Source organism: Pan troglodytes, chromosome 6 (assembly GCF_028858775.2).
Source record: "Pan troglodytes isolate AG18354 chromosome 6, NHGRI_mPanTro3-v2.0_pri, whole genome shotgun sequence".
Taxonomy (NCBI): Eukaryota; Metazoa; Chordata; class Mammalia; order Primates; family Hominidae; genus Pan; species Pan troglodytes.
In genome coordinates this window covers 76,812,800-76,832,192 of record NC_072404.2, presented here as the reverse complement: position 1 = coordinate 76,832,192, position 19,393 = coordinate 76,812,800, and the positions used below count along the sequence as shown (strand labels likewise).

Sequence of the window (19,393 nt, the reverse complement as noted above, 5' to 3'; positions counted from 1 at the left end):
ATGTCCTTCCGTCCCACCAGAGAGAAAGGCAAGTGTTTTCAAGTCATGGAGTGGGCCATATTCTTAGAAATCTGTCAGTGTTATATTAGCTAGCAAGATTGTATGGAGGAAAAACAAATGACAAACAATTTCAGTAGTTCAGGCAAGAAATGAGAGTGGCCTGAGCTAGGGTCACATTTGTAAAGTATGGAGGCCCGGCGCGGTGGCTCACGCCTGTAATCCCAGCACTTTGGGAGGCTGAGGCGGGCGGATCATGAGGTCAGGAGATCGAGACCATCCTGGCCAACATGGTGAAATCTTGTCTTTACTAAAAATACAAAAATTAGCTGGGCATGGTGATATGCACCTGTAATCCCAGCTACTCAGGAGGCTGAGGCAGGAGAATCGCTTGAACCAGGGAGTCGGAGGTGGCAGTGAGCTGAGATCACACCACAGCACTCCAGCCTGGTGACAGAGTGAGACTCCATCTCAAAAATTAAAAAAAAAAAAAAAAAAAAGAATGGAACGTGGGGAACAGATATCTGCCACACTTTAGCTGGAAAATATACAGGACTTTGTCACAGACAGTGAGGGTGAAGCCAGGGATTTGAATGACTTAGGTAGAGTAGAGAATGATGGGTGGCTCTTTGGGACAGGACACAGAGGAGGAGAAACACATTTAGAGAAGCATAGCACAGGTTCAGTATGGGACATGTTGCATTTAACAAACCAATGGAACTTTGAAGCAGAGATATCTAAAATGGGTTGGATTTGCATGTGTAGGGTTCAGAGACAAAGCTGAGCTAAGGAATTCAATAAAATCAATAGAGTGATAGGTAAAGACAGAGAAAGACATGAAGTCAGCCACCTCCTATACAATATTTGGTATTACCTGTCTTATAATTTTTGCCATCTGTAGTGATGTAGAACCATCTCAATGCTGTTCTACTTTTCATTTATTTAAGTATTTATCTATATTCTTTTTGCCTACCAGAGCTCGTTCTTCTGTGAATTGCCTTGAAATATATTAGGCAATAGAAATATTTTTCTTTTTTTTTTTTTGTCCTTTTTGTTGTTGTTGTTGGTTTGCAGGATTTCTTTGTATATTCTAGAAATTATTCCCTTGACTGTTTTAGGCATTGGGAATATCTTCTCACACTCTGCCATCTATATAATTTGTCTTTGCAATTTCTAGCTGATGCCAGGAGAAGGAATACATTAAGTGAGCCCCAGAAATACAGTGGAAGAAGCACATTTCAGAGTAAGATAAGGTTAGAGAGTGGACATATTGATTGAAGAGTGTAGGATTTTGACAGGTAAAGCCAGAAGAAGATGTGACAACTGATGGGAATGGCATGTTTTCAGGGGCCATAATATGGTTTGGATGTGTGTCAACACCCAAATCTCATTTTCAATTGTAATTCCCAAAGTTGGAGGTGGGGGCATGGTGGGAGGTGATTGAGTCATGGAGGTGGATTTCTCATGAATGGTTTAACACCATCCACTTGGTGCTGTTCTCATGATAGTGAGTGAGTTATCTCGAAATCTGGTGGTTTAAAAGTGTGTAGCACCGCTTCCGCCCCCCTCTTCCCGCTCTTGCTCCTTCTCCAGCCATGTGAAGTGCCTGTGTCCCCCTTTGCCTCCTGCCATTATTGAAAGCTCCCTCAGACCTTCCCAAAAGCAAATCCCGCCATGCTTCCTATACCACCTACAGAACCAGAAGCCAATTAAACCTCTCTTCTTATAAATTACCTGGTCTCAGGTATTTCTTTATAGCAAAGCGAGTATGGCCTAATACAGGGCACAGTAACAGAAAAGCCCAGGCATGGGGGTGCGATGGGATGGAGAGCAGCAGGGAGCAAGAGTGAGCATGAATGAGATGTTTATGTTGACAGAAAGCCAGGGGAGAGGGGTAGGGAGAGCTTGGACCACAGTCTAAAAAGGAGCAGATGTCAGTCTTGGTCTTTTTCTGGGGGTGGTGGAAGTTAAGCAGAGGAGAGACCTGGCCAGAGATTTCCTTCAGTAAGCTGAGCCTGGAAATGGCATGGAAGGCGCTCAGAATAGGCATTGACTAGAGTTGGGATGCCAATTTAGGGAACCTGGCAGTAGGGTAGGGTGATGGTGAGTTTTATGTGTCAGCCTGCTTAGGCTGTGGTACCCACTTATGGAATCAAACACTAATCTAGGTGTTTCTGTGAAGGTGTCTTGTGGATGTGATTAACAACTACAATCATCGACTTTACTTTTTATTTATTTATTTATTTATTTATTTATTTATTTTGAGACAGAGTCTTGCTCTGTTGCCCAGGCTGGAGTGCAGTGGTGCAATCTCAGCTCACTGCAACCTCTGCCTCCCGGGTTCAAGCAATTCTCCTGCCTCAGCCTCCTGAGTAGCTGAGATTGCAGGCAGACACCACTGTGCCCAGCTAATTTTTGGATTTCTAGTAGAGGCAGGGGCTCAACATGTTGACCAGGCTGTTCTCGAACTCCTGGACTCAGGTGATCCTCCCACCTCAGTCTCCCAAAGTGCTGGGATTACAGGCGTGAGTCACCATGCCTGACCAATCCGTTGACTTTAAAGTAGACTTAGGTGAAGTGGGCTTAAGTAAAGTCTGTGATATGGCAGAGCCTTTTTCAATCAGTTGAAGGCCTTAAGAATAAAACTGAGGGCCGGGTGCGATGGCTCACGCCTCTGATCCCAGAACTTTGGGAGGCCGAGGCAGGTGAATCACCTGAGGTCAGGAGTTCGAGACCAGCCTGGCCAACATGGCAAAATCCCTGTCTGTACTAAAAATACAAAAAATTAGCTGGGCATAATGGCAGGAACCTGCAATCCCAGCTACTTGGGAGGCTGAGGCAGGAGAATGGCTTGAACCCAGGAGACAGAGGTTGTGGTGAGCTGAGATAGTGCCATTGTACTCCAGCATGGGCAACAAGAAGGAAACTCCATTAAAAAAAAAAAAAGAATAAAACTGAGGTTTTCTGGAGAAGAAAAGACTCTACCTCAAGACTGTAACAGACAAATTCTGCCCCAGTTAGCTTCCAGCCTGCCCTTACAGATTTTGGACTTGCCAGTCCCTATAATCATATAAGCCAATTTCTTCTTTTTTTTTCCTTTTTTTTTTTTTTAGATGGAGTCTCACTCTTATTGCCCAGGCTGGAGGGCAGTGGCACGATCTCAGCTCACTGCAACCTCCACCTCCTGGGTTCAAGCAATTCTCCAGCCTCAGCCTCTCCAGTAGCTGGAATTGCAGGCGCCTGCCACCATTCTTGGCTAATTTTTGTATTTTTAGTAGAGATGGGGTTTCACCATGTTGGCCAGGCTGGTCTCGAACTCCTGGCCTCAGGTGATCCACCCTCCTTGGCCCCCCAAAGTGCTGGGATTACAGGCATGAGCCACCGTGCCTGGCCCATATAAGCCAATTTCTTACACTCTCTCTGTTTCTCTGTCTCTCATAATACTCATCCCTAGGAAAGAGAGAAAGAGATAAATAAATCCTATCAGTTCTCTTTCTCTGGAGAACTGAATGACACAGGAAATCAGTTATTGGCCTTTGAAGCTTTTTGTTGGTGCATGCCATAAGTTAAAAATAACATTAAATTTTAAAAGACACATTACACTTCAATATACATATATTTTTATTTAGAAATTATTTACATGTACCCAAGTACTAATATGTTGTATACGTTACAAAACACAAAAATAGATTAATTTTAAAGGATGAACTATGGGCCCGACGCGGTGGCTCACGCCTGTAATCCCAGCACTTTGGGAGGCTGAGGCAAGCAGACCACCTGCAGTCAGGAGTTCGAGACCAGCCTGGCCAAGATGTTGAAATCCCGTCTCTACTAAAAATACAAAAATTAGCCAGGCGTGGTGGCAGGTGCCTGTAATCCCAGCTACTCGGGAGGCTGAGGCAGAAGAATCGCTTGAACCCAGGAGGTAGAGGTTGTAGTGAGCCGAGATCATGCCACTGCACTCCAGCCTGGCGACAGAGTGAGACTCCGTCTAAAAAAATAGATAAATAAATAACTGGAACTCAAAGTTGAAGCATTTCCTTTGTGCATTCACCAAGGCATCCTCACAGTTTTTGGAAATCAGCTGACCAAGGTGACAGGTGACAAAGGTCAAACTACAATGATTGCAATATAATAAGAACTGAACCAGGATAAACAAAGATGAAAGTCCAAGTCAATTTCCTTTCTTTTTTTTTGAGACAGAGTCTTGCTCTATCCCCCAGGCTGGAGTGCAGTGGGCAATGGCAGCTCTCTGCAGCCTCTGCCTCCCGATTCCAGCGATTCTTGCACCTCAGCCTCCCAAGTAGCTGGGTCTACAGGAAGGTGCCACCACTCCCGGCTAATTTTTGTATTTTTAGTAGAGATGGGGTTTCACCATGTTGGCCAGGCTGGTCTCGAACTCCTGACCTCAATTGATCTGCCCGCTTCGGCCTCTCAAACTGCTGCAGTGCAGTGGCAAGATCTTGGCTCACCGCAACCTCTGCCTCTCGGGTTCAAGCGATTCATTCTCCTACCTCAGGCTCCTGAGTAGCTGGGACTGCAGGCCCCCGCCGCCACCACCCCCTGGATAAATTTGGTATTTTTAACAGAGACAGGGTTTCACCATATTGGCCAGCCTGGTCTTGATCTCCTGACCTCAGGCAATCCGCCTGCCTCTGCCTCCCAAAGTGCTTGGATTACAGGCGTGAGCCACTGCACCCGGCCCCAGCCAGAATAATTTTCAACTTAACATTTGCTTATCTATATTTAAAAAAAGAGGTTTCCCTGAAACACAACCTTTCAATCTCTTTTTCCAGTTCTCCTCAAAACTGTGAGTGTACAAACACAATAAGAAATTCTGCGTATCTCCAAATAACCAGACTGTTAGAATTTTTAAGCCTAATGCCAGATTTACATCAAGATCCTCCTTACTTAACTTGGTGAGGCGGGCTCATGTTTTAAATAACCGCTGGCACTGGAAGAGTGATTTTGCTTCCAGAGCAATTTCATTGACCTTGACTGAGCATTGCCTCACAACAAAGACTGGAGGCAGGAAAGTTTGGAATGGCGTCTCTCTTTTTGTAGATGGGTTTTATTAATAATGATAAAAAAAAGTCTAGCTTTTTGGAAATGAAAAGTAGAATGGGGGTTGCCAGGGGTAGAGAGGAGGAGGGAGAAAAAGTTGTTCAATGGGTTTAGAGTTTCAGTTTTGCAGGACAAAAACATTCCAGGGATTTTTGCATAACACCATGCTTGTAGTTAATGCTACTGTACACTTAACAATGGTTAAGATACTCAGGATGCTGAGGCAGGAGAATCACTTGAACCTGGGAAGCGGAGGTTGCAGTGAGCTGAGATCGCATCATTGCACACCAGCCTGGGCAACAGAGGAAGACTCCATCTCAAAAAAAAAAAAAAAAAAAAAAAAAGTAGGATAAGTTTTATGTTATGCATTTTTTTCTTTTTATTATTTTACTTTATGTTCTGGGATACATGTGCGGAATGTGCAGGTTTGTTACATAGGTATACATGTGCCATGGTGGTTTGCTGCACCCATCAACCCGTCATCTAGGTTTTAAGCCCTGCATGCATTAGGTATTTGCCCTAATGCTCTCCCTCCCCTTTCCCCCTATCCCCGACAGGCCCCAGTGTGTGATGTTCCCTTCCCTGTGTCTATGTGTTCTCTTTGTTCAACTCCCACTTATGAGTGAGAACATGCAGTGTTTGGTTTTCTGTTCCTGTGTTAGTTTGCTGAGGATGATGGTTTCCAGCTTCATCCATGTCCCTGAAAAGGACATAAATTCATTCTTTTTTATGGCTGTATATTATTCCATGGTGTATATGTGCCCATTTTCTTAATCCAGTCTATCATTGATAGGCATTTGGGTTGGTTCCAAGTCTTTGCTATTGTGAACAGTGCTGCATTAAACATACATATGCATGTGTCTTTATAGTAGAATGATTTATAATCCTTTGGGTCTATACCCAGTAATGGGATTGCTGGGTCAAATGGTATTTCTGGTTCTAGATCCTTGAGGAATCCTGAAGCCATATGCGTTTCTTTAGTATAACAAAAAAAAAAAAAAAAAACTAAACTGGGATTTGGGGAGGTTAAACAAATTGATCAAGGTCACTCTATTGACCAGTAGATAGAAACAGGGTAGGATTAATGTCATTTGGAGGCCAGTTCATGTTCCTTCCGTTTTATAGACTATGCAATTTATAAAAAGAAATTTTCCTTCTCTTCCTGTCTGTGGCATATAAATTTGGAGCAGTCTAGACCGTCTTTGCGATAACAGGTACTTAAGTAGATTCCAAATATTTTTTTTTTAATCCTTTGTGTACAACATTGACTTTTCTAATCAATCGTTAAAATAAATCTCGAGGATTTGCCGGATTATTTGTGAAATGCAGCAGGGAGCACTGCAACTTATCAGTCAATACACAGGTGCGTAAAACGAAAGGAAGAAGAGGGGAGAGCCAGCCCCAACTCCTGGCCACCATCCAGGTCTGTGATTTAACTTTCAAATGACAAATCAATGACACGCGGGCATTCCCTAGCTCCCAAATCACTCCATCACAGCAGAAGACACAAACGCTGCAACCCACCAGCACAAAGAACACTCACCCAGCAGATCCAGACAGGCAGGTGAGATCTATGGGTTAGAAGACTCCAGGGAGCTGTGCAGCTACTAGGGAAGAAAGCGTTTACAGGAGGCTGCTTTTGAGCTGTTCAGCTGGTCCTGATCATTCTTGGAAATATGTCTCTTAGTGGGACCCTTGATTGATTGATTGATTGATTGATTGATTGAGACAGAGCCTTGCTCTGTTGCCCAGGCTGGAGTGCAATGGCACACCACCACAACTCACTGCCTCCTGGGTTCAAGCGATCCCCCACATCAGCCTCGTGAGTAAATGGGACTACAGGCACCCGCCATCACACATGGCTAATTTGATTATATTTTTGTAGAGACAGGGTCTCACTATGTTGCCCAGGCTTGTCTCAAACTCCCAGCTGGGCTCAAGCAATTCTGCCGCCTCAGACTTCCAAAGCGCTGGGTTTACAGATGTGAGCCACCGCGAGGCCCTTATTTTTATGTTTTTTTTTTTTTAACTATTTCAGTGAATTTCTCTCAGCATCAGATAAGATGCTGATGAACACATACTACCACAGAGTGAGATTACAAACCTTAAAATACTCATTGTATTACTCTGCTAGGACAGCTGTAACAAAATACCACAGACTGGGTGGTTTAAACAACAGAAATGTGTTTCTCCCAGCTCTGAAGGCTGGAAGTCTGAAATCAAGGTGCAAGTAGGGTTGCTTTTTCCCAAGGCTATGTCTTCGGCTTGCAGACTGTCCTCAGATGGACTTTGCTCTGTGTGCATAGAGCTCTTCTTCTTCTTCTTCTTCTTTTTTTTGACACAGAGTTTCGCTCTTGTTGCCCAGGCTGGAGTGCAACGGCAATGGCACGATCTTGGCTCACCACGACATCTGCCTCCCGGGTTCAAGCAATTCTCCTGCGTCAGCCTCCCGAGTAGCTGGGATTACAGGCACTCGCCACCACACCTGGATAATTTTATATTTTTAGTAGAGATTGGGTTTCTCCATGTTAGTCAGGCTGGTCTTGAACTCCCGAACTCAGGTGATCCGCCCCCCTCAGCCTCCCAAAGTGCTGAGATTACAGGCGTGAGCCACTGCGACTGGCCTCTTCTTCTTCTTATAAGGACACTAAGTCCTGATACCATTAGAGCTCCAACCTTATGACCTCATGTAAACTTAATTACCTCCTTGAAGACTTTATGTTGGCTGGGAACCAGTGGCTCATGCCTGTAATCCCAGCACTATGGAAGGCTGAGGCCGGTGGATCACTTGAGATCAGGAGTTCAGGACCAGACTGGCCAACATGGAAAAACCCCATCTCTACAAAAAACCACAAAAATTAGCCTGGCACAGTAGTGTGTGCCTGTAGTCCCAGCTACTTGGGAGGCTGAGGCAGGAGGATCGTTTGAGCCTGAGAGACAGAGATTGAAGTGAGCCGAGATGGCGCCACTGCACTCCAGCCTAGGTGACTGGAGTGAAACATTGTCTCAAAAAACAAAACAAAACAAAAAACAAAACCTTATCTCCAAATACAATCACATTGCAGGTTAAGCCTTCAACATCTGAATCTTGGGGCAGGGGACACAATCGCTCTGTAACACTTATTTTTGTGCTTTCTCTCAAGGCCTCTTTCCTTGGCTTGCAGACCGTGTTCTCAGATGGCCCTTTCTCTCTGTGCACGTCCCTGGTATCTGGTGTCTCTTCTTCTTCTTCTTCTTTTTTTTTTTTGGGATGGACTCTTGCTCTGTCGCCCAGGCTGGAGTACAGTGGTGCAATCTCCGCTCACTGAAACTTCTGCCTCCCAGGTTCAAGCAATTCTCATGTCTCAGCCTCCCGAGTAGTTGGGATTACAGGCGTGTGCCACCATGCCCAGCTAATTTTTTTATTTTTAGTAGAGACGGGGTTTCACCTTGTTAGTCAGGCTGGTCTCAAACTCCTGACCTCAGATGATCCGCCAGCCTCAGCCTCCCAAAGTGCTGGGATTACAGGTGTGAGCCACCACGCCTGGCCTTTTTTCTTCTTATAAAGACCCTAGGCCTATTGGATTAGAGCTCCACCCTTATGACCTCCTGTAAATGTAATTACCTCCTTGAAGACTTTATCTCCAAATACAATCTCATTGCAGGTTAAGGCTTCAACATCTGAATCTTGGTGTGGGGTACACAATTCACTAAATAACATTCACTTTTCTGCTTTATTTCCCGTACCTTTACATGTATACGCCTTACAATAGTCAAAGTCATCTACATTGCCTTGAGGCAAATTAGATTGTTTCAAGAAAAATGTAAATAGAATCCAAGATCAAAACTGTCATATTATAAAACAAAACTCTATGGGGGGGGGTATTTTTTATATTTTATTTTCTTTTATTTTTGGAGACGGAGTCTCACTTTGTCATCCAGGCTGCAATGCAGTGGTGCTATCTCAGCTCACTGCAACCTCTACCTATTGGGTTCAAGCGATTCTCCGGCCTCAGCCTCCCAAATAGCTGGGATTACAGTTGGGAGCCACCATGCCTGGCTAATTTTTATATTTTTTAGTAGAGATGGCGTTTTACCACGTTGGTCAGTCTGGTCTTGAACTCCTGACCTCAGGTGATCCAACCACCTCAGCCTCCCAAAATGCTGGGATTGCAGGTGTAAGCCACCTCGCCTGGCCTATATTTTTAATTTTTTAAATTGAAAAATAATAATTGTACATATTCATGGGGCAAACAGTAATTTTAAAAAATGTTTATATATTTAAGGGTCAGAAGTGTAGGTTTCTTACATGCATATATTACATAGTGATGAAGTCTGGACTTTTAGTTCAGCCATTGCTAAAATAGTAATTTGGGTACCGTTAGTAATAGTGCCCAGGCCAGGCTAGGTGGCTCATGCCTGTAATCCCAGCACTTTGGGAGGACAAGACGGGTGGATCATGAGGTCAGGAGATCAAGACCATCCTGGCCAACATGGTGAAACCCCATCTCTACTAAAAATACAAAAATGAGCTGGGCATGGTGGTGTATTCCTGTAATCCCAGCTACTCGGGAGGCTGAGGCAGGAGAATCACTTGAACCCGGGAGCTGGAAGTTGCAGTGAGCCGAGATTGCGCCACTGCACTCCAGCCTGGGGACAGAGTGAGACTCCGTCTCAAAAAAAAAAAAAAAAATAGTACCTAAATAGTAATAGTAATAAGTAATTTTTCAATGCTTACTCCCCGCAACATACCCCCTCACCTTTTTAGGCCTCCAGTGTCTATTATTCCACATTTATAAAACAAACCTCTTAATGTGTGTGTTGGGAAGGGAGAGGGTGAAGACATATTTATGTGCATGTGTATAAGGACACAAATACATCCTTACACACACACAGACACAAATACATCTTATTGAGATTGAGAACAAAAAAAGACACCTAAAAATAAAAGGAAAAGACTTCCCACACTTTCAAGCACCTTTCTCAGGACTTCCCTATATGACCAAGGTGGGCAGATCACTTGAGTCCAGGAGTTCGAGACCAGCCTGGACAACAAAGCAAGATCCCATCTCTAAAAAACAGAAGAGAGCGAGCGAGAGAGAGACAGAGAGAGAATTCCCCTATATGATGTTGTTTTGCTAAAATGAGGGAGTGCATTAAGAAAATGGAAGGTCTGGGATTCCCAAAACAAAGAATCTAACATCAGAGAGAGATGAATGCTTTCACCAGGGTGATGATGAAAGAGGACCTCAGGAGACAGCCGTGCCACAGGCCTCCCGATCTGCTGATGCAGATGGGAGCAGCTCAGGAGGGAGACTCTAGCCTCAGGCACACAGATGTAAGAAGGGGGAAAGTCCCCGAGGAGTGAAGTCACTTGTGCAGACATCCTGAGCTATCGCGTTAAGCATATGGAAAAGCACACGGAGGCTCATGTTGAGAAATAATTCACCAGAATGCTTTGGCAGAAAACAAAGAACCCCGTAGAGCCTCATAGCCGCACCTGAGACAGTTTCCCAAATGGTCCCAAAATGTGAGAAGAAAACTACAAAGCCAAACATTAATATGCATGTCTAATTAAATGTTTACAGATCTTTTATTGATGTTGTGGTTGAGATGGAGTTTCACTCTTGTTGCCCAGGCTGGAGGCTGGAGGGCAGTGGCTCTATCTGGGCTCACTGCAACCTCCACCTCCACCAGTTGATTCTCCTGCCTCAGCCTCCCAAGTAGCTGGGATTACAGGCGTGTGCCATCACGCCCGGCTAATTTTGTATTTTTAGTAGAGACAGGATTTCTCCATGTTGGTCAGGCTGGTCTCGAACTCCCGACCTCAGGTGATCCACCCGCCTCGGCCTCCCAAAGTGCTGGGATTACAGGTGTGAGTCACCACGCCAGCCCTTGTTTACAGATCTTAAGGTGACAAACCAACTGCAACCCACTGACCTACATACGTACACGTGTGTGTGTGTGTGTGTGTGTGTGTGAGTGTTTATTGCAGGATATGGTACATTTTTATATATCATAGGATGAAGCTTCCAAAAATAAGTTTGGCTGGGGGCAAGAGGAAATAGTTAATGGTTACAAAAAAAAAAAATAGAACAAACAAGACCTAGTATTGCATAGCATGATAGGGTGACTATAGTCAATAATAACTTAAGTGTATATTTTATAATAGCTTAAAGAATGTGGTGCAGGGGCTCATGCCTGTAATCCCAGCACTTTGGGAGGCTGAAGCGGGTGGTTCACCTCAGGTCAGGAGTTCAAAACCAGCCTTGTCAACATGGCGAAACCCCATCTCTACTAAAAATACAAAAAAATTAGCTGTGCATGGTGGCACGTGCCTGTAATCCCAGCTACTCAAAAGGCTGAGGCATGAGAATCGCTTGAAGCCAGGAGGCGGAGGTTGCAGTGAGCTGAGATCGCACCGCTGCACTCCAGCCTGGGCAACAGAGTGAGACTCCGCCTCAAAAAAAAAAGGAGAAAAAAAAATTGCCTGATATGGTGGTGCATGCCTGTAGTCTCAGCTATTTGGGAGGCTGAGGCAGGAGGATCACTTGGGCCAGGAAAGGTCAAGGCTGCAGTGAGCCGTGATCATGCCATTGCACCCGGTCTGGGTGACAGAGTGAGACCCTGTCTCAAAAAAAAGAAAGAAAGAAAGAAAAAAAATCCACTTGTTTAGGAAAGGAGTGGTAGGGGCAGTAGATTTTATGTCTAGGAATCAGCACACGGTGTTAGGAGAGGCTGCATCTGAGTCCAGGCCTGGATGTAGTCATTGGCTGTATGGGATCTTTGCCAGCAAGTGCTCTGTTTCCTGGTTTCTTCTTCTGATGATTCCCGCAGTTTCCATCTTCTGAGGGTGTGAGGGAGATCCAGTGAGATAATGGGAGTAGAAGTGCTTTGAAAAGGACAGCGTGCTGTCCAAGGGCATGGCTAGCATCTCCATATTCAATCACCTCGCACTGGTTGCTGGAAGGGTGGGGTGGGGTAATGGACGTGGAAGGCCCTTGTAAATTACAAAGCGCGAAAGAGATGGAGAATGATTAGTAGCAAGGCGTGATTATCTATGTGGCTCCGATAACAACACCATTTTGCCACCTGCTGCCCAGACATTTCTATAACGGCACGACTTTTCAAAGACACGAACTGTGCATGCTGGGGTTTGCCCAGCTGTAAAATGAGATATCTCCAGGGATGGCAAACACAGCCAGCTCTCATGGATCCACGGAAATGTTTAGCCTGGAAATGAGATGCAGAGGGGCAGGATCTCAGGCTTTAGAGAGGATATGAAGCCCTGCCAAGTAGAAAAGGGTTGGCTCAGAGGATAGAAACAGCAGCCGGATTCAGTGGATGTTTTAGAGAGGCAGATCGGGCTCAGGACATAGTCTTAATTACTTAATTACTTAAAACACCTCATTACTTCCTTAAATCCCTTCTGCCTGTAAACGTGTTTCCTAGGCCAGGTGCGGTGGCTCACGCCTGTAATCCCAGCACTTTAGGAGGCTGATGGGGGTGGATCACCTGGGGTCAGGAGTTCGAGACCAGCCTGACCAACATGGGGAAACCCCGCCTCTACTAAAAATACAAAAATTAGCCGGGTGTGGTGGCAGGCGTCTGTAGTCCCAGCTACTTGGGAGGCTGAGGCAGGAGAATTGCTGAAACCTGGGAGGCAGAGGTTGCAGTGAGCCGAGATTGGGTCATTGCACTCCAGTCTGGGTGACAGAGTGAGACTATGTCTCAAAAACAAAAACAAAAAAAATGTGTTTCCTCTTTTTTTTTGGAGTCTCACTCTGTCGCCCAGGCTGGAGTGCAATGGTGCAATCTTGGCTCACTGCAAGCTCTGCCTCCCAGGTTCACGCCATTCTCCTGCCTCAGCCTCCCAAGCAGCTGGGACTATAGGCGCCCGCCACCACGCCCGGCTAATTTTTTGTATTTTTTACAAAATTTTAGTAGAGACAGGGTTTCACCGTGTTAGCCAGGATGGTCTCGATCTCCTGACCTCCTGATCCGCCTGCCTCGGCCTCCCAAAGTGCTGGGATTACAGGCATGAGCCACCGCACCCGGCCGTGTTTTCTCTTTTAATCCTCTTAGCTGCTCTGGGAGATCATGTCTTTTTTAATCATTCCCATTTTACAGTTAAAGATACCGAGACTTGAGGAATTATGTCCAAGGTTCCAGCATTGAACATGAAGCACGCAGGATTTATTGGCACGTCGTGAAAACCGTAAAGCCCACGCTTCTACTGCAGTGTTGAGTTTGCGTGGTAAGTGCCACAGTTGTGCAGGCGTTGTTTTCTGTGTGGTTTTCTGAATGGGTGTTTTCCATCATGCCAAGTGTATAAGTCCAGGTGATATGGTTTGGATCTCTGTCCCTACTCAAATCTCACGTGGAATTGTAATCCCCAGTGTTGGAGGTGGGGCCTGGTGGGAAGTGATTGGATCATGGGGATGGATCCTTCATGAATGCTTTAACACCATCCCTTTAGTGCTGTTCTTATGACAGAGTTCTCCTGAGACCTGGTTGTTTCAAAAGTGTGTAACATCTCCTCCCTCTCTCTCTTGCTCCTACTTCAGCCATGTGAAGTATCTACTTATCCTTTGCCTTCCACCATGATTGTAAGTTTCCTGAGGCCTTCCCAGAAGCTGAGCAGATGCCAGCTCCATGCCTCCTGTACAACCTGCAGAACCATAAGCCAATTAAACCTCTTTTATTGCAGGAGTGTGAGGGGGAGGCCACATTGAAAATACTGGTGGATCCCAGTACTTCGGGAGGCCAAGGCAGGAGAATGGCTTCAGGCTACAAGCTCAAGACCAGCCTGGGCAACATAGCAAGATCCTGTCTCTATAAATTTTTTTTTAATTAGACAGTCATGGTGTACCCTATAATCCTAGCTACTGGGGATGCCAAGGCAGGAGGATTGCTTGAGGCCAGAAGTTCAAGCCCACCCTGGGAAACATAAGAAGACCTTGTCTCTAGAAAAATATACAAAAATTAGCCAGTCATGGTAGTGTGTACCTGTAGTTCCTGCTACTCAGGAGGCTGAGGTGGGAGGATTGCGTGAGCCCTGGACGTTGAGGCTGCAGTGAGCTATGATCGCACCACTGCACTCCATCCTGGGCGACAGAGTGAGATCCTGTCTCAAAAAAAGAAAACAGGTGCCCAGATCCCAGCCCAGACCAGCTGCATGAGAATTCCAGAGGCAGGAGCCCAGGAATCTATTTTTAAAAAGTTCCCTGGGTGATACTGCTGAATAATCACAACAAGAAACTGCTGCCCTCCAGCATCTATTTAGCAAAATGCAGAACACCTGGACCGTTCTTAGACTATTTGTTTCTTAGTGATTGATGTATCAATCTAGCAGCAACTCACATGTCCCCAGGCCAGTCACACCTGCCTTGAAGCTGGAATGGTGGCGATACCAGCTCAGGCCCTGGAAACCCAAGAGAGCCCTCCCGTCCTACCACCTCCCCCAAGCGGTGCGATCAGTGCACAAGTGGCTGTCTCACATGAGCTGGTGGGTGACCATCCTCTTGGTGACTACAGAGTGTTCTTTATCAGACTATTCTCAGCAATAACTGGGTTGCAGCCTGTTCGCCATGGGGCTCCCACTGCCACTCCAGAGTCAGCTGCGTGACTCAGCACCGGGCTTGCCATTGGACGAACATGCCACTCACTCTCAGAAGCCATTATAGCAAGGGCTGCTTCTGCTTTCTCTGCCTTGCATGCGAAGTCAAGGGTATCTGCTCCATATGGCACTGCATAATTTACAGCACAATTTAACTCCTGCTTATATAGCCTAGTCTATGCAAATCTGCCATTTGCATATTTATTAATTTGCAAAATTAATGCCATTTTCTTAGTCCCTTACAGGATGTGTTGCCCGTCCCTGTCTTTGAATTAATTTTAATCTAAGGTGGAAACATTTGTTAAGGGAGTTCGCTCAGGCCAAAGTAATCAAATGCTTGGTAATCAAATGCAGGTAGGGGATGGGGAAGAGGGAGCTAACATTTATTGAGTGCCTAACTCTGCCAGGCTCCAAGAAAATTAATGGTGCACAATGCATGTCAACAGAAACATCCTCATAATATGATATTATTGCTGTTTTATAAATAAGAGTACTGAGACTCAGAGAGAATAAGTAGCTAGCCCATTGTCACATGACTAGTAAGAGGCAGAGGCTTTGGTGGCCACAAAAGTCAAGAAGCCAAATTTGGGCCAAATGTGGTGGCTTACACCTGTAGTCTCAACACTTGGAGAGGCAGAGGCAAGAGGATTATTTGAGCCCAGGATTTCAAGACCAGCCTGGGCAACATAGCAAGACTCCATCTCTACAAAAAAGAACATAAAATGAGTTGGGCATCATGGCATGTGTTTGTAGTCCTAGCTACACAGGAGGCTGAGGCAGGATGATCACTTGAGACCAGGGGTTCAAGGCCACAGTGAGCGGTGATCACGCCACTGCACCGTAACCTAAAAATAAAAAAAACGGAGAAGCAGGGTTTTCACCTGCACTGATTTTCTTTAGTGAGAAAGGCCATTTCTCTGCATAATTAATTTTTTTCAGAGAGTACTCAACACTCCAGGTATTTCAATGCTCACAGATATTACACATAATGTCACATAACACGACACGACACGACACTTTAAGCAGACAGAAATGGGAGATGTATATTGAGAAGCTTTCTCCACTTATTACCAGCATTTGAGCAGTTTTACCCAAGAAAAATAATGATTTTGTCAAAATTCCCACCCGATGGCATTGGGAAGGTTTCAACAGTAAGGCCAGTCACTTTTTAAATTTTTTTCTTGAGACAGGGTCTCACTCTGTTGCCTGGGCTGGAGTGCAGTGGCACGATTTCAGCTCACTGCAACCTCGATCTCCCAAGCTCAAGTGATCCTCCCACCTCAGCCTCCTGAGTAGCTGGGACCACAGTGTGTGCTACCATGCCTGGCTAATTTTTGCATGTTTTGTAGAGACAGGGTTTCATCATGTTGCCCAGCCTGGTCTCAAACTCCCGGGCTCAAATGATCCATCTGCCTTGGCCTCTTCTGGTGTTAGGATTACAGGTGTGAGCTACCGCACCCAGCTACTTTTCCTTTTTGAAAATTCCTATTCTCAACCCTTCCTGACTTTCAAGCCATTAGCCTAAAGGTTAGTTACCACCATTAGCTAGCTTCTTAATATCATTCTCTGAATTACTGTTATCTATCCTTCAGTCTGTGGCCATGGTCTTTATCTCAACAATGACATGGCCTGCCTTAGCCACCAATATCCTTTCTCACTGTCTGTAGATTAGATCTCTCCGAGGATTTTGTTACCTTTCACCACTCCTTTTCTTCCCTTCCTTCCTTCCTTCCTCCTTCCCTTCCTTCTTTCTTTCCTTTCCTTTCCTTACCTTTCCTTTCCTTTCCCTGTTTCTTTCTTTCTTCCTTCCTTCCTTCCCTCCCTCCCTTGTTTCCCTCCCTCCCTTTCTTCCCTCCCTCCCTCCTTCCTTCCTTCCTTTCTTCCTTTCTTTCTTCCTTCCTTCCCTCTCTCCTTCCTTCCCTTTCCTTTCTTTTTCCTTCCTTCCTTCCCCTTCCTTCCTTCCTTCTTTCCTTCCTTCCTTCCTTTCTTCCTTCTTTTTCTTTTAAGGCAGGTTCTTGCTGTGTGACCAAGGCTGGAGTGCAGTGATTCAATCATAGTTCACTGCAGACTCGAACTCCTGGACTCAAGTGATTCTCCCGACATAGCCTCCCAAGTAGCTGGGACCACAAGTGCACATCACCACATCAGATACTTTTTTGTATTTTTTGTAGAGATGGGGTCTTGCTATGCTGCCCAGGCTGGTCTCAAACTTAGTGGCTCAAGTGATCCTCCCACCTCAGCCTTCCTAAGTGCTGCGATTACAGGCAAGATCCGCCATACCCAGCCTCACCACTCTCTCATTCAAGTTTCTCTACTCCTATTTTTCCCTACTACATGCTCTCAGTCTTGTTCCTTCCTTTCTGAGTGCTGTTTACTATGTTGTCATTTCAAGCTCTTCCTCCTTACCCTGCTTGGAGAAATCCCCTATAACTTATAAATCTGTATCTTGAATCCTGCTGAGAGGATCTTGAACATCTGACAACATCCAGCTGTTTACCAGACGTATTTCTGTAAGAACGTCAGGCACAGCTAATTCAACATTTCCAAACCCTCCTTTCTCCTTTCCCCTGAAAACTTATTTTTCCTTCTGTATCACCTATCTTGGTATATTGTGTCATATATCTCTTCCTTACGACTCGAGACCTTTCTCACTTTGTCCATTCCTTTATCCCTAACCTCCAGTGATCAACTGATTATAAAATATTATCAAGTTCTTCCCAACGTACTTCTGAAATCTAGCTCTGAAACAACTTCCAATTCTATCCCCTGGTTTTGTTCCTCCCAATCTGCCTCAAGTATTATTATTATTATTATTGAGATGGAGGCTCGCACTGTCACCCAGGCTGGAGTGCAGTGGCATGATCCCAGCTCACTGCAACCTCCGCCTCCTGGGTTCAAGCGATTCTCCTGCCTCAGCCTCCCAAGTAGCCGGGATTACAGGTGCGCACCACCATGCCTGGCTAATTTTTTGTATTTTTAGTAGAGATGTATTTTTAGTCTCAAACTCCTGACCTCAAGTGATCTGCCCGCCTCGGCCTCCCAAAGTGCTGGGATTGCAGGTGTGAGCCACAGCACCCAGTCTATTTTTTTTTTTAATAGAGACAAGTCTCACTATGTTGCCCAGGCTTGTCTTGAACTTCTAGGCTCAAGTGATCCTCCTGCCTAGGCCTCTCAAAGTGCTGGGATTATAGTCATGAGCCACCATGCCCAGCCAAATATTCTCTTCATTGTGTCATTGCAATGGGCTCTCCACTTCTAGGGTCTCCTGCCTCCAGTCCATCCTCCACACCAGCATCACCAACATTTCTAAAACACAGCTCTGGGCCGGGCGAGGTGGCTCATGCCTGTAATCCCAGCACTTTGGGAGGCCAAGGTGGGCCTCACTTGAGGCCCGGAGCTTGAGACCAGCCTGGCCAACGTGGTGAAACCCCGTCTCTACTAAAAATACAAAAATTAGCCGGGCGTGGCGGCAGGCGCCTGTAATCCCAGCTACTCGGGAGGCTGAGGCAGGAGAATCACTTGAACCCGGGGTAACAAGGTTGCAGTGAGCCGAGATCATGCTGCTGCACTCCAGCCTCGGCGATGGACCAAGACTGTGTCTCAAAAATGAAACAAACAAACAAAAACAACAACAACAACAAAAACACAGCAGTGATCGTGTGACCATTTTGCAGGACATTTTCTCTAGTAACTCTCCAATACCATTGGAGGGATCGGAGCCCCTCTGGGTTTTGTGGGGGGTGGGGAGGAGTTTACACTCCTTGAAGCAAAAAACAACAACAACAAAAAACGAGTCTTCTTATTTACTCACCCACAGCCCTTGGGACAGAAGACAGAATAGAGGCTGAGAAAATTGCTTGTTGGAAGAATGAATCCTGGGTCTGCTATTACAAGAAACTTCTCGACTTCTAGCCTTATCTCTCACCACTCCTTCCTTAGATCCTAAGATTCAACCATCCCTGACATCAACACACCATGTCCTGTGCTTTGTGCCACCTGTTTACCTTTGTACATGGCATTCCCACGTGGTGGAATCTCGCTCCCATACAATCTGTTATACTTGGAACTCCCTTCCTTTATTCTCAAAACGTAATTCCCTTTGAGAAAGTTTCTCTGACGTTTTCCTGACAATGAACCAATCCTTCCTCCATGCAACCATTCTTTTGTTTGTCTCCAGGTTTGAGAGAGAGAAAAAAATATGTATCTACATGAGTAAGCTAAGATTCAGTTTCCAAAATCCTCAACCAAGCACACACAAGGCTTAAGTCATTTTCATGAAACAGAGAAAAAGTCCAGGCTAAGCAACATTTTATTGCTATTTGAAACTTTTGTTCTCAAGCAGCAGCATAGCCACCAAATAAGTTGTCAGAGATTTTATGTGTCGCCAGGATGTGAACAAAGAACCAAGGCTTTGCCAGGTGCAGTGGCTCACGCCTGTAATCCCAGCACTTTGGGAAGCTAAGGCGGGTGGATCACGAGGTCAGGAGTTTGAGACCAGCCTGACCAACATGGAGAAAACTCGTCTCTATTAAAAATACAAAAATTAGCCAGAGGTGGTGGTGTCCACCTGTAATCTCAGCTACTCAGGAGGCTGAGGCAGGAGAATCGCTTAAACCCGGGAGGTGGAGGTTGCAGTGAGCCGAGATCATGCCACTGCACTCCAGCTTGGGTGACAGAGCAAGACTCTGTCTCAAAAAAAAGAACCAAGGCTCGGTAGCCACTGTTACCTCTTTC

General features: G+C 45.6%; 1 long non-coding RNA gene across 1 annotated transcript in view; it reads left to right on the top strand.

Annotated features, from left to right (window-relative positions):
- LOC134810543 (uncharacterized) overlaps positions 1-19,140 on the top strand; it is a 140,262-nt gene extending 121,122 nt beyond the window's left edge. The window contains exons 4-5 of the long non-coding RNA XR_010158882.1: positions 13,171-13,297; positions 18,477-19,140. This is a non-coding gene — a long non-coding RNA (uncharacterized LOC134810543). The remainder of the gene's footprint in view (positions 1-13,170; positions 13,298-18,476) is intronic.
- The last annotated feature ends 253 nt before the right edge of the window (positions 19,141-19,393 follow it).